We start from the raw sequence: 13,377 nt of genomic DNA on the forward strand, positions 1-13,377 counted from the left end.
ATAAGACCAGAATAAGTTGTCTTGTTTGTTGCTCATTCCTCTCTTTTGTGAAAAATTATAAAATATTTGCTGAATGAGCATGCTCAGCTTTTCACTAAAATACTATAGTTAAAAAAAAATTAAAACTTATTCCCAGTCCAAATTACTTTATGTATAGGATATATAAAGATAACAAATAAAATAAAATAAATAAAGGGAAAGCTAGCTTTGGAGATAAACTATTTCTCTGAATGGAATGGGCTAACAGAGAACAGACTGATGGTTGCCAGAAGGGTGTGGGGTTAGGAGATTCAGTGAAAAAGGAGAAGGGATTAAATAGTACAGACTGGTAGTTACAAAATAGTCATGGGGATATAAAGTACAGCATAGGGAATATCCTATGTAATAAAAGGCTGATACGCAAATCGACCAAACAGTTGAATGACTGGTCACTATGATGTACACTGACCACCAGGGGGAAGACTCTCAAGGCAGGAGCTGACCCCTGGTGGTCAGTGCACTCCCACAGGGGGAGCACTGCTCAGCCAGAAGTCGGGCTCACGGCTGGAGAGCTCACAGCTGGTGAGCACAGCAACAGTGGCAGGGAGCGGGCCTAAGCCAGCAGTCGCACATCCCCTTAGGGCTCCTGGACTGCGAAAGGACACATCTGAAATCAATACAAAATAATATTTAACATGAACGGTAATTAAGAAAAATAAGAAACAAAATCTAAAGGCCTGTACCACTTGGCAATGATTTGTAATAAATTGGTTCCAACTTGAAGAAGAATAAGAAGGAGGAGGAGGAGGAGGAGGAGGAGGAGGAGGAGGAGGAGGAGGAGGAGGAGGAGGAGGAGGAAAAAGCAAACATCTCCCTGATGCGGTCAGGTGCTATTTCTTATTAATAATTGTTTTCTAGGCATATCATATGAGAAATTTATTCAATATTTGTTTGTTAAATAAACCAATAAAAACTTCATCTGGATATAAACCTTTAAGTTCTCAATTTCTGAGAGGTAGTATTTGTACACAGTAATTGGAATTTTTCTAAAAAGAATCATTGTCTTTTCTCCCCAATTTATTTATTTAATTAATTATTCATGTATATTATTATAAACTTGTATATACTTATTTAATGCATTGTTTTATAGTCAGTTGATCTGTTATTTATGGGGGTTTTTCAAATTTTCCAGTGTTAGCCATTGGGAATTCCTCCAAATTGATTAATTTGTCCATTTTTTCATTTTTTGAAGCATTTCTTTTCTTGCTTCAGATCACCTTTTTCATTTTCCTTTTTTCAACCATGGAATCAGCTATTTCTCCAAAGAGCCCTTCATTCCTTTTAGTAATTAATAATGAGACAAAAAACAAACAAACATAAACAATTTTATGTAAGCAAATTTTTGATCAAATACTTCTCAAAAGAATATTCAATATTCATGAAATGCAAATGAAAACCACAATTGCTATGACTACATTCAAATAAGATTATCAGAAATATAAGACAGACCATAGTTTTGTTACAATGAGGAAAATTTCTATATCTGGATAGATGGCTAGAAATTAAACACAAAAGAATGCATATTGTATGATTTCACTTATATGAATGGAAAATGGTATGTTAGTGTCTCATGAGGTTTCATGTACACTTTCCATACTATTTATAAATACCATCCTTAGTTACCTATCCATGAGAAGTGAGAAGAAATGTCCACACAAAGTTTTTCCCCCCAGCTTTACTGAAAGATAATTGACCTACTACATTATTCTAAGTTTAAAGTCCACTTACTATTGTAAAATGATTAACTCCATGACATTGGATAAACCTCTATCCTGTCACATGTATATGTATTCATAAACATATATACTTATCATTTCCCAATTTATAGTAATCACCTAGCATAGGGCATTGTCATAGTAGTTACTCAATAAATATCTGTGCAAAAGAGAGTTTTGCTTAAGTTAAGAAAAAATGTATTTACTTGTAGATAACTGTATATGTGTGTGTATATATATATGTATATATATTTACTCATATATTTATATAATATATATAGTTTTACATATATTGACATATAGATTATATATAAAATTATATATAATTGTATATATGCATTAATATTCTTAATGGTTAATATGTAGTAATATTAGAAACAAGTTTTTTTTCTAAATATAATAGCAATAGTGGATATTATGATCAGAAATCATTTTTCTAAATTTTTTTTCTAAAATTTTTGCCCCAATGCCTGCAGGATTCATGTAATAGTTCCCAATTCCTTTGTGAATTCAGATGGGGGGAAAGTAACTAAGAAGGAAGGGAGGGATGGTAAGAAGGAGACAGGAAAGAAAAGAAGGAGGAAGACATGAGGCAAGAAGGCAGAAGGAGAGACCTGAAGAAAGGATGCTAGTTAATTAGGGAGTGTTAAAATGTGAACATTTTTAAAACTAGGAAAACAGAAATAGCTCATCTAAATACAGGTGCTTGCCCAACCAGTGTGTCTCAGTTGTTGAGCTAAAACCTATGAACCAGAAGGTTGTGGTTTGATTCCAGGTCAGGGCACATTCCTGGGTTGTGGACTTGATCACCAGCAGGGGATGTGCAAGAAGCAGCCTATAGATGATTCTCTATCATCATTGATATCTCTCTCCCTTCCTCTCTGAAACGAATAGAAATGTATTTATAAATAAATAAATAAATAAATAAATAAATAAATAAAGGTGCTCTAGTTTTAGGTAAACTTGCTCAACATTTTCCCAAAAAGAAAAATTGAAAGTAATATAAATTGTTAAAGAGAATGATTCTATTTTGGGGAAAGGCAAAGACAAAGAACTGCTATTTGTTGCCAGGGTTGAAATTCCTTGGCTATGTACCAATATTTTCTTTCATGGTGCTTGACAGGAGAAGTTATTCAAATGCATATAATTCTCTAAAGTTCATGTGAAATGCCTGAAAATAGTACCCATCTTATAAAAGTGCACTTTTTTTTATATCTGTGCTATATAATCAAAGCCAACATTATGGAAGCTATAATCACATATTCTTTGCAGCTGATGTGACTTCCTCTTAAAGGTTGTAGGCATCACATTCATTTGGAATAGTGACAAACTCAGATTGTGAAACACAGGTTTTCTCTTGGGCATTCCCTTTAGTTCTCCATCATTTGCCTTCTGTTCTCTCCTGTAAATAAATCAGAAAATACTTCCAAATAGTTTTTGTTGTTGTTTGCATATATGTAAGAGTTCTTGCCTGCACTGTCTGGAGACAACTGTAGAATCAGATTTTTCAAGAATGCCACTTATTTGCCTTGGAATAAAAACATTTTTTGAAATAACTATTAAGAAAATAATGTTATGGGCCTTTTGCAAATGTTAGCCATAATACATTAGATTTAGCAGGGCTTAATAGTAACTGTGTTGAAGCACTATTACATTTCCCTCACTAATAATTTGAGAATTCACTGAAAATTCTATTAATGTATTAACTAGTGCTTAGTTGATAATACTTAATTTATTCAATATTAACAAAAATACTGGATCCCACTAAAATTATTTTGTTCAAGGAATTGATTTCTGATTATTAAAGTGTCATTGGGAGCCCTACCCAGTTTGCCTTAGTGGATAAAATGTCATTGGGAATAAACATCTTTCTAAAGTATATGTCACTTGTAATTTCCTATTGAAGATGTTTTAATATTCTTAAATATTGATTTATACCTAATTTACTGTAAATGGGTTTTTATTCAGTATTCCAGCTAGTCCTAGTCAGCCAGTTATTTTTTATGTAATAATAGATAGATAGATGAAGAAGGTAAAACTACCCCAATGTTTGCACAAATGTGCTTTGTAGACTACCAGTGTTAAAAATAACTAATATGCCTACATAAAATGGTGCTACTTCTGCCTGTTTCTATTTTTATTCAGTAATCTGGGTTATAATTTAGGAATTTATGTTTAAAAAATGACTGTGATGTTATGATATTAGAAAATCATGTAATTATATTTTATTAGGTGATATTTGATAAAAATTAATGAGGAATGTATTCTAAACATCTCAGAATAAGTATGATATGTAATTCTATTATAAAAATGGGTAAATAGGTGGTGTTCTAATTTCCTTAAGAAAATTTCCTTTGGAGATTATAGCACCTGAGTCATTTAAATAGAAAATAGATGTTGTTAGTACGAATAAGTCTTATTTAGTCATGAAAGATGGAATCTCTACATATAAAATGTTTGATAGTAGTTAATTGAACTGTATGCCTAATGGATATAAAATAGTATTTATTTACAATTTATTGCTTATTATTGTCTTGATTTAAGACTCAAATTCCTCCAGTAAATTATAGTTCATGAGGTGATAAAGTATGAGATAACTATAACCAATATTTTCCCTTAACCTAGAGATTATAAGGCAACACATTTCACATGTAATATTATAAAATTTACATCACATCATTTTTCATATAATTTAATGTCTACATGTACTTCAATTTTGTTTCCTCAGTATATATCCAATTACTCTTTTCTGTTGTAGAGACTCAGTATTTTTAATGGGTTGCAAAGCACGGTTGAATAAGTCTCTTTCATCTATGTGCTTATCCAATTCTGAAAGTCTGAGTTACCTAGAGAAGTCACATTGCTAGACAGCACCAGAGCCAGAACCAGAACTCCATAGCTTTTGTCTACAACACAGTAGATGTGTCCACTTACCATCTAAGAGTACTAGTCTTTTAGAGGTCCTACAGAGGCTTGTACACGCCAAACTGATAATTCTTTATCATTATTATTTTTATTAAATGTGACTTATTATAAAAGTTATATGTATGAAAATGCAAACATATTTTGTCCACATAAAGAGATTAATAAATAGACAGTTTTTCTCATTTAATAAGATGTTGTAAAATTCTTTCTATATTAGCAGATATAGATATGCCCATTTATTTATGGACATAGCAACATTCCACATGGGTATACAATGACTAATTTATCACAGTTGATTATACCCTGCTTCTTGAAACACTCTATTCTGACTCTTCTTAATCCACCTTCCTGCCTGCAACTCTGCTACTTAATATTGCCACTTGCACCTTGCTTTCTCTCTGTTTTATCTATAGCCTCTACCTAGATGATGGCCAGGAATCCAATGCCTTTAGTTATTGTCTATATCCCAGTGACTGCCAACATCCTAGAGGGAACCATACATTAATGTTTAATAGAAATCTCCAATTTTTTTTCAGGCAAAACAGAATTATTTCTTCTGCAACCCCCAACCCATAGTATAATGTTCCCCTGCTTCCTCGTAGCAGTATATCATACCATCTTATGTCCTTTTCCTCAAATCAAACTTAAGGGTCCAAATTTAATTCTTGTCATTGCCTCACTTTCCATATGTAATTCATCTGCACATGCCATTAGCTATTCCTCAAAAATATATTCCAAATCTCTTTATTTTTCAATTTTTTTTTTACAATTCAAGCCAGTCACCTCTCACCTATTCTAAAGCTACAAACTTGTTTCCTTGTTTCTTCCTCTCTAGTCACAACCAATTTATACGTTGCTCCTAAAGACATATTTCAAAATGTAAACAAGATTAAAGATTTCCCCAGTTTCTCAATTCCAGTGTCTTTCCATTATACCTTGGATAAAAATCCAAGCTCTTGTCATGACCTATTGGAGTCACCCCTTACCTTATCAGCCCCAGCTCATGAAACGTTCCCAATACTGTGAACTGGCATCAACTGTAATTCATCCCTTCCTCTGTAGATGGGAATTCATCCCTTCCTCTATAGATGGGAGAGTTAGAAACTACCTTTCGTTGCAGCTTTGTTTCTAGATGAATATCAGGATTGCTAATTAGATGTTCTTGTGTAAGCATTTGAAATGAAACACTGGGCATCTTTCTGTCCAGTTGGCCTTTTTCCTTCTGCAAAGTAAATTTGTGAACCCAAGGATTCTCACAGTAATGTTCAATATTCATTCTCCAGTTTCCTGGATGTGGAGCAGCAGGTGTAGTGGAGGCAGCAGCCAGATGTCTCTTTCCAGTGTCTGGTACCAGCTTTGTGACTGTAAAATGTGACTTACTGCAGGAGACTTTAGCAGCATGTGCTGGCACTCAACAAATCCAGTGGTAGTCTCAAACCTCATAGGACCTCATAGGCTGTTCTCTAGTATGCTGGTAGCCATTCCTGAAAATCCAGCTGCCTCCTCCAAAAATGATAAATCCTTGAATTCCTCTTAAAAATTTGGTTCTGTTTAAAAGATTTAGTGTGTTGCTTTTACCAGTACAGAAAACATATACCAAACGAATCTTCATTAACGGTGTCTTTGAACTGTCTTCTATTTTGAATGAATGCACTACCCTTAAACTTTGCAGAGTAGCCTTCAAAGTATCCTTTGGCTTTCAGCTGAATCATCATCTACTCAGAATGGTTTCCCTCAAACGTGCATTCAAAACTATTCCCTCAATATGTAGCTTTCACATCACTCTTTTATTTTATTTGCAACATTTATTAATATAAAAGATGATTTTGTTAATTTTCATTTGCATTTCATTCTCTCTGTCTCTCTGTCTCGCTCTCGATCTCACTCTCTCTCTGTCTCCCTGTATGCCTTTAGAATGTAAATTTCATAGAAGCAGAGACTTTTTCAGTCCTCTTTGCTATTGGGTTCGCAGCCATAGGGAAGAATATATAATATAATGAATAAACATTTTCACTGAGCGAATGAATGAATGAATAAAACCTGTCATCTCTTGATGAACAGTCAGATATTTCTAGCTTATCTGGAAATATAAAGAATTTATGATTGAACAACTTTGTGAATAATATCTTTGTATTGTTGTGCAAGTATATCTAAAGGATACTATTCTAGAAGTAGGGTTTTGGGGTAAAAGCATATGCATTTTAATTTTAATGCTCACTGCAAAATTTTATTCAAAGATGCTATCCCAATTTCCACTCTCACTAATGGTATACAAGTGCCAACTAACATGAAATACAATCATCTACTAACATGAACCAAATAATTGTTAACCTGAAAGATGAAACAGATTTTCATTGTAATGTAGTTTACATTTTTAACTATAAGTGAGGTTAAGTATTTGATTATGTTGATTAACATTTATTTTTAAATATATTTTATTGATTTTTTATAGAGAGGAAGGGAGAGGAATAGAGAGTTAGAAACATCCATGAGAGAGAAACATCAATCAGCTGCCTCCTGCACACCCCCTACTGAGGATGTGCCTGCAACCAAGGTACACGCCCTTGACCAGAATCGAAACTGGGACCCTTCAGTCCGCAGGCTGATGCTCTATCCACTGAGCCAAACCTGTTAGGGCAACATTTATCTTTATAACTACATGTACTTTACCTATTTTCTACTTTTGTATGAATTACTAGTTCATTAATATAATTGTCATGTTGTGATATGCTAAATAAATCTTTTAATTTTGTTTTTTATAACAGTATTTTATTCACTTGTTCTTATTTTTTATTACTGAAATCTCAGACTTATCTCAGGCTTGCAGAAAGATATAGCCATTTGCTTTTGGGGTAATATTTCTGATTGCTTATTATAAAGGGAGTCATTTTAATATAAGCTCCAGACCAACTTTAAATGATTTCATCCTTTTTCTAATTTTATTGTTCCTTTTGTTCTTCTTTCATCTTTATTATGTACATATGACTGTCTAGATCATTTAGTCAAGTTTGGCTATGAGTGATAAAGAATCAAAAATGGCATAAAGAAAATAAAAAGCTACAAGTAGTCCAGGGCTAATATGTGCCTCCCTCCATGAAGTCCTCAGGCGCCTGATTCTTTCCAGGTCATTTTATTTTTTAAATATGTTTTTATTAATTTTTTAGAGAGTGGAAGGGAGAGGGATAGAGACATAGAAGCATTGATGAGAAAGAAACATCATTGATCGGACTGACTCCTGCACACCTGCCACAGGGGATTGAGCCAGCAACCGAGGCATGTGCCCTGACTGGGAATCAAAATGGCAGCCTCTTGGTTCCTGGGTCGATGCTCAACCGCTGAGCTACACTGGACATCCTCAGGAGAATCCTCAAATCATTCACAAGGACCAAGTAGTAGGTAGATAAATATGTTCCAGGAACTAGAATGGAGAAAAGCATAGTAAGGAAGGACAGAGGTTGCATATCAGTCCTCTTCTCTTAAGGAATGGTCTAAAAGCTTTTGCAGGATATTTCTGCTTTCGAGGGCATTAGGCAGAATTAATCATGTTTTCACATTGAATAATGCTAGGAATTGTCCACCTTGGTGGCCATTTTACTTGCTATAAATAGAGGGGGGGGGCTAATCTTTTTCTGACTAAATTAACTATTTTTCATTTCTTTTTTTTTTTTTTTCTATCTACGCAGCTCTTTTATATTTTCTGATATCCCCTTCAAGGGCCCAGGAGATAATAGAGAATCATATATTTTTATGATTTCATGTAGGCATATTCATCAAATTTAAGAGTAGTCAACTAACACAAGTGAAAGAGTCAGAATTCAAAATAATAATGAGAAACTTTCATTTTAAATTTCTTTTCTGAATACAAATAGTATAACACCTAATAATTAAAACAAGGTAATAAACTTTTAGTAAAAAGTATTCTAGGTGTTATGGATCAATTCAATATTGTAACAAGTTGAAATTACAATCTTCATGTGATTGCTTAATTTATATTTTATTGATTGCATTTTGATATAGCTATAATTTATGTGCACTATTACATTCATTTCAAAAATTAAGATGAAAGATAGAACCTAGTTATTTTTTTTCAAATTTACACATAAATTTGAAAGTGATTTTGAATTAAAACTATTAATTACTTTTTTCTATGATGTGGGGAAATCATGTAAGAGCTCAGCTTCTGTTACTACATGTGTATAATACAACATTTCACTTTAAATCTTTGAATGTTTGCTCTTTAGCTTATCTGTTATATTACTTTCTGTAGTAAATTTTGTTTGTTTGTTTATGAATTCTATTTTGGTAAAATTTTCTCTCAACAGTTTGTCAATGCTAATAATAAGGACTGCGCAGTTTACTATAATTCATTTTCAATTTTTTTACTTGATGCAAATGTTTACAAATATTTTCATTATGCTTCCTACAACTTTGCTAAATACTCATGTGTAGCATCCTAATTAGAATATATTATTTCAGAAACTGATACTACCACTCTAAAAATAATCACTGCTATTCTCATATCTTGCTTGTTCAATTTATAAATCAGGTGTTTGATTGCATAAAATTATATTCTCAAAAACTTGTGATTCTACAAAACTTATTGGAAGACAAGGAAATGTTATCCCTAGGATAGGTGTTGTTTCAGTTTGATTAGTTGGTTAACAATTCATTTAGTATTAAGATGAAGATCTAACTCAGGGCTACCACGTTGAAAGCGGGAGAAATCTATTTGTATTTATCTTAATTTCCCAGATCTGTGTTAAACATCTCTTAGGGGTAAAATGATAAGACTGTGACTAGCTCACGGGGCTGTCAAGGAAACAAACAGGTTCTTCCCAGGGATCTGTTGACATCAGTCCTTTATCAGAGTCTGGGGCCTCTTTATTAATGGGGATATCTGAAGAAAATTACCAGGATGTATGGTTACCTGACTGTAACTTATCATTACTTAGTAGCTTTTCTGAGGATTTTATATTGATTCTCATTATCTTTTCACATATGTTATTTTAGTATGCCTTAGTTATGAAGAGTTGTCACTTACATGATAGCAATGAATAAACTATCTAACAGATTCAGATTTGCATATTCCAGTGTCTAAGAATACACAATTCAAAAATTGTAATATTTCTGCATAGTTCTATAAAATGACAATTGAAGCTGTATCGAGCACTGATAAAAATCCTTTAAATGCCCACTTCCTTTTTTCTCCTTAAAAGAGAAAATATACCATTTCTTAACTAAGAAATTAATTAGAATATGTTTTGTGCCCTAGCCAAAACTCTATCAGTGGATAGAGTGTCAGCCTGCAGACTGAAGGGTCCCGGGTTTGACTCTGGTCAAGGGCACATGCCCAGGTTGCAGGCTCGATCCCCAGTAGGGGGCGTGCAGGAGACAACTGATCAATGATTCTCTTATCATTGATGTTTCTACCCCTCTTTTCCTCTCCCTTCCTCTCTAAAATCAATAAACATATATTTTAAAACATTTTGTTTTAGAGATATGGTAGTCAAAATTTGATAATAAAATAAATGAGAGCCCTAACCAGTTTGGCTCAGTGGATAGAGCATTGGCCTGCAGACTGAAGGGTCCCAGGTTCGATTCCAGTCAAGGGCATGTACCTTGGTTGCTGGCACACCGGAGGCAGCTGATCGATGTTTCTCTCTCATCGATGTTTCTAACTCTTTATCCCTCTCCCTTGCTCTCTGTAAAAAAATCAATAAAATATATATTTTAAATTAAAAAAAGAAGGAAATAAATGAGAACTGATTATCCTATATAATAAAAGGCTAATATGCAAATAGGCCAAATGGCAGCAGAACAACCGAACAACTGGTCACTATGATGTGTGTGGACCACCTGGGGGCGTGTGCAAAACATGGCGGGATGGTGGAGCAGGTAAGCGGGTGCGCCAGACCAAGGTGGGGCACCAGTCGCTGTCATCAGGGCAAGCCTCTGGTGGTTACTGAAAATTCTTTGCTCCTGTGCACCGTGGTCCTGTCCAGTGCTCACACCTGCTGCTGGCCCTGCTTGCACCTGCTGCCAGCACTGGAGCCGCCGCTCGCATGTGCTTGGCACCTTCAGTGATTGTGAGCAGTGGCTGCTGGCCCTGATCACCCCTCAGGGCTTCTCTACCTCCCCCTGTTCCTGAGGAGCAATCAGGGGCAGCAGCCACCTCTCGCACCCACTGCCGGCTATGGCCCCACTCACACCTGCTGCTGGTGCCAGCCCTGCTCCCACTGCTGGCACCTGGTGCCAGTCCCAATTGCTTGGCGCCGTCAGCGGGTGTGAGCAGTGGCTGCTGGCTCCAATCACCCCTGAGGGCTTCTCCACCTCCTCCCTGCTCCTGAAGGGCAATCAGGGCAGCAGCCACTGCTTGCACCCATTAGGGTGCCGGCCACAATCGCCATCAGCGGGTGCAAGCAGGGCTGGCGCTGTCAGCACGTGGGAGTGGCGGTGGCAGGAACAGGGCTGCAACAGACAGGGGACCTGGGCCATGGTGGGAGGGGCTGGGCAGGGGCGCGGAGGATGGGCTGAGACCCTCCCCTGTGCCCACTGCAGCCTTGTGGTCCACAGTTCCTTTCAAGGTGCATGAATTAGTGCACTGGGCCCCAGTAATTACATAAAATATAAAAAAAAAAAAATTGAAATGCTGAATTGAAAAATGGTGGAAACGTGAAATCATTTTTAATAGGTATTATTCTTTACTTTGTTTTTTTATCTCATCCCTAGTATGTTCCTGAGCAAGTCATTCTAACCAGATAATATGTTAGATCTAGTTTCCTAGGATAGTTATAACTCATTCTATTTGTAAAGCCTTCACAAGTATGAAGTCAAATTTTTAACACTGCATACATTTTGATTAAGTCATAAACACCAGGATACATTGAAGTATGCAGTATAACTTGCTACAAATAAGAATTTGTCATGAGATCAACCAGTAACCAGGAAACGCTCCCATGAATATATAAGGAAACACAGGGAAGTCAGCTGTATTTTATTCAAAGATAATATAGCACTGAAAAATGACCAGCTGAAAATTCAGAACTTATGAAAGGTCTTTATGTTATTCTCCAAGCTTGGTTTTGCAGTTGTTTGCATTGTAATTCCCTTTAGTTTGGCACACAAAATTCCATGATTCAAATTTGTGTCTCAGATATCTAAAGGTCAGAAGCTACCATTTTATAAACATAAAATCTATTTGGGAAAACAGGAAACATTTAAGAAACAATGCGAGGCAGTTAAGTATTAAAGGGTAAGATGCTGATTCAAGTTAGAGATCTAGGGAAAAGGGCACATCAATGCTGGTTGCTCTTGTTTTGTTTGTTTGTTCTTCAGAATACCTCCGTGCAGTGATATTTAATACATATTTTAGGGATTGATTGATATAAAAATAATTTGATCTGTAACAAGAAATGAAAAAGGCATTTTTATAAAAAATAATTTGTGCAAAGACTCGGTTTTATACCTAAGAGTCACACTGGAGGGTAGTGGCTATACATATAACTTCAAATGAACAAAAGTGAAGCACAATATTAGAAGCCAGAGATGGAAAGTAGGAAAAATATATGAACAGTTTTTAAAAGTAATTAGCCCTTAAATATATGAAAAATATTCAAAATCAGTAACAATTATGCATTATATTCAAAAGCTAACAAACTAAAACCACTGATAGATTATTTTTCTCCCATTAGATTGTTGAAACCAGAAGTTATTAAAAAAAAAACACAAACTAACAATTTACATTTTTCTCCAGCATTCAGTATTTTTAGGAAATCTTTATTTTTGCCCATTGATAGGAATCAAATGGTATCTTATTTTGCTTTGTGTTAGTATTTCCTTGGTTATGTTTGAGGCTAAGTATTCTTATGTTTATTAGCCATATTTTTTTCTCCTTAGTGAAATGGCTATGTGTTTTGTCCATTTTTATTATCTTTTCTCTATTAATTTATAAGCATTTATTATCTATTAGGACATGAAAACTTTGTAGGTGATGTATGTTAAGAAGATCTTCTCCCACTTTAAACAGAATGACCAAAAAAAAACCCCAAACTTAATGTAGATTTTCTTGTAAGTTATTAGCTTTTTTTCCCTTGTTGTTTTGAAGATTCTCTCTTTGTCTTTGATTTTTGGCACTCATTATTGTGTTTCGTGGGAGGATTTCTTTAAGTTTATTTTGTTTGTTTTCCTATGAGCATCATGATCTTGGATATGTAAATATCTCCTCAAATTTGGGAAGTTCTCATTCATTATTTCTTTAAGTAGGCTTTCTGCTTTCTTCTCTCTTTTTTTTTTTTCCTACTGGATTCCAGTAATTTGCAAATTGATTATCTGATGGTATCACATAGATTATGTACATTTTCTTTATTTCTTTAAAATTACCTTTTCTTTGTTCTTCTCTGACAATAGTGTAGTATGATTGTTTTCAAAATGTTCATTGGTACTTAGGTACATACCTATACTAAAGGGTATCTAAAATTGAAACTTAGCTAGGTTTCCTCTTTTTGCCTATTACAAATGTCAATCTTATATTTAAGTTCTTAATTTATTTCTCTCTTTACATAAAGATTGCATTTAAGAGTGGCAAGAAAGAATAAAAGAAAGAGGCTTAAGTTCATATTAATTTAAATAACTTGCACTGGAAGTGAAACACATCATTTCTATGGACATCCTACTCTCCAGAAGTAAATCATGTGGTCAC

This window comes from Cnephaeus nilssonii, assembly GCF_951640355.1.
Source record: "Cnephaeus nilssonii genome assembly, chromosome: 15".
Lineage (NCBI taxonomy): Eukaryota > Metazoa > Chordata > Mammalia > Chiroptera > Vespertilionidae > Cnephaeus > Cnephaeus nilssonii.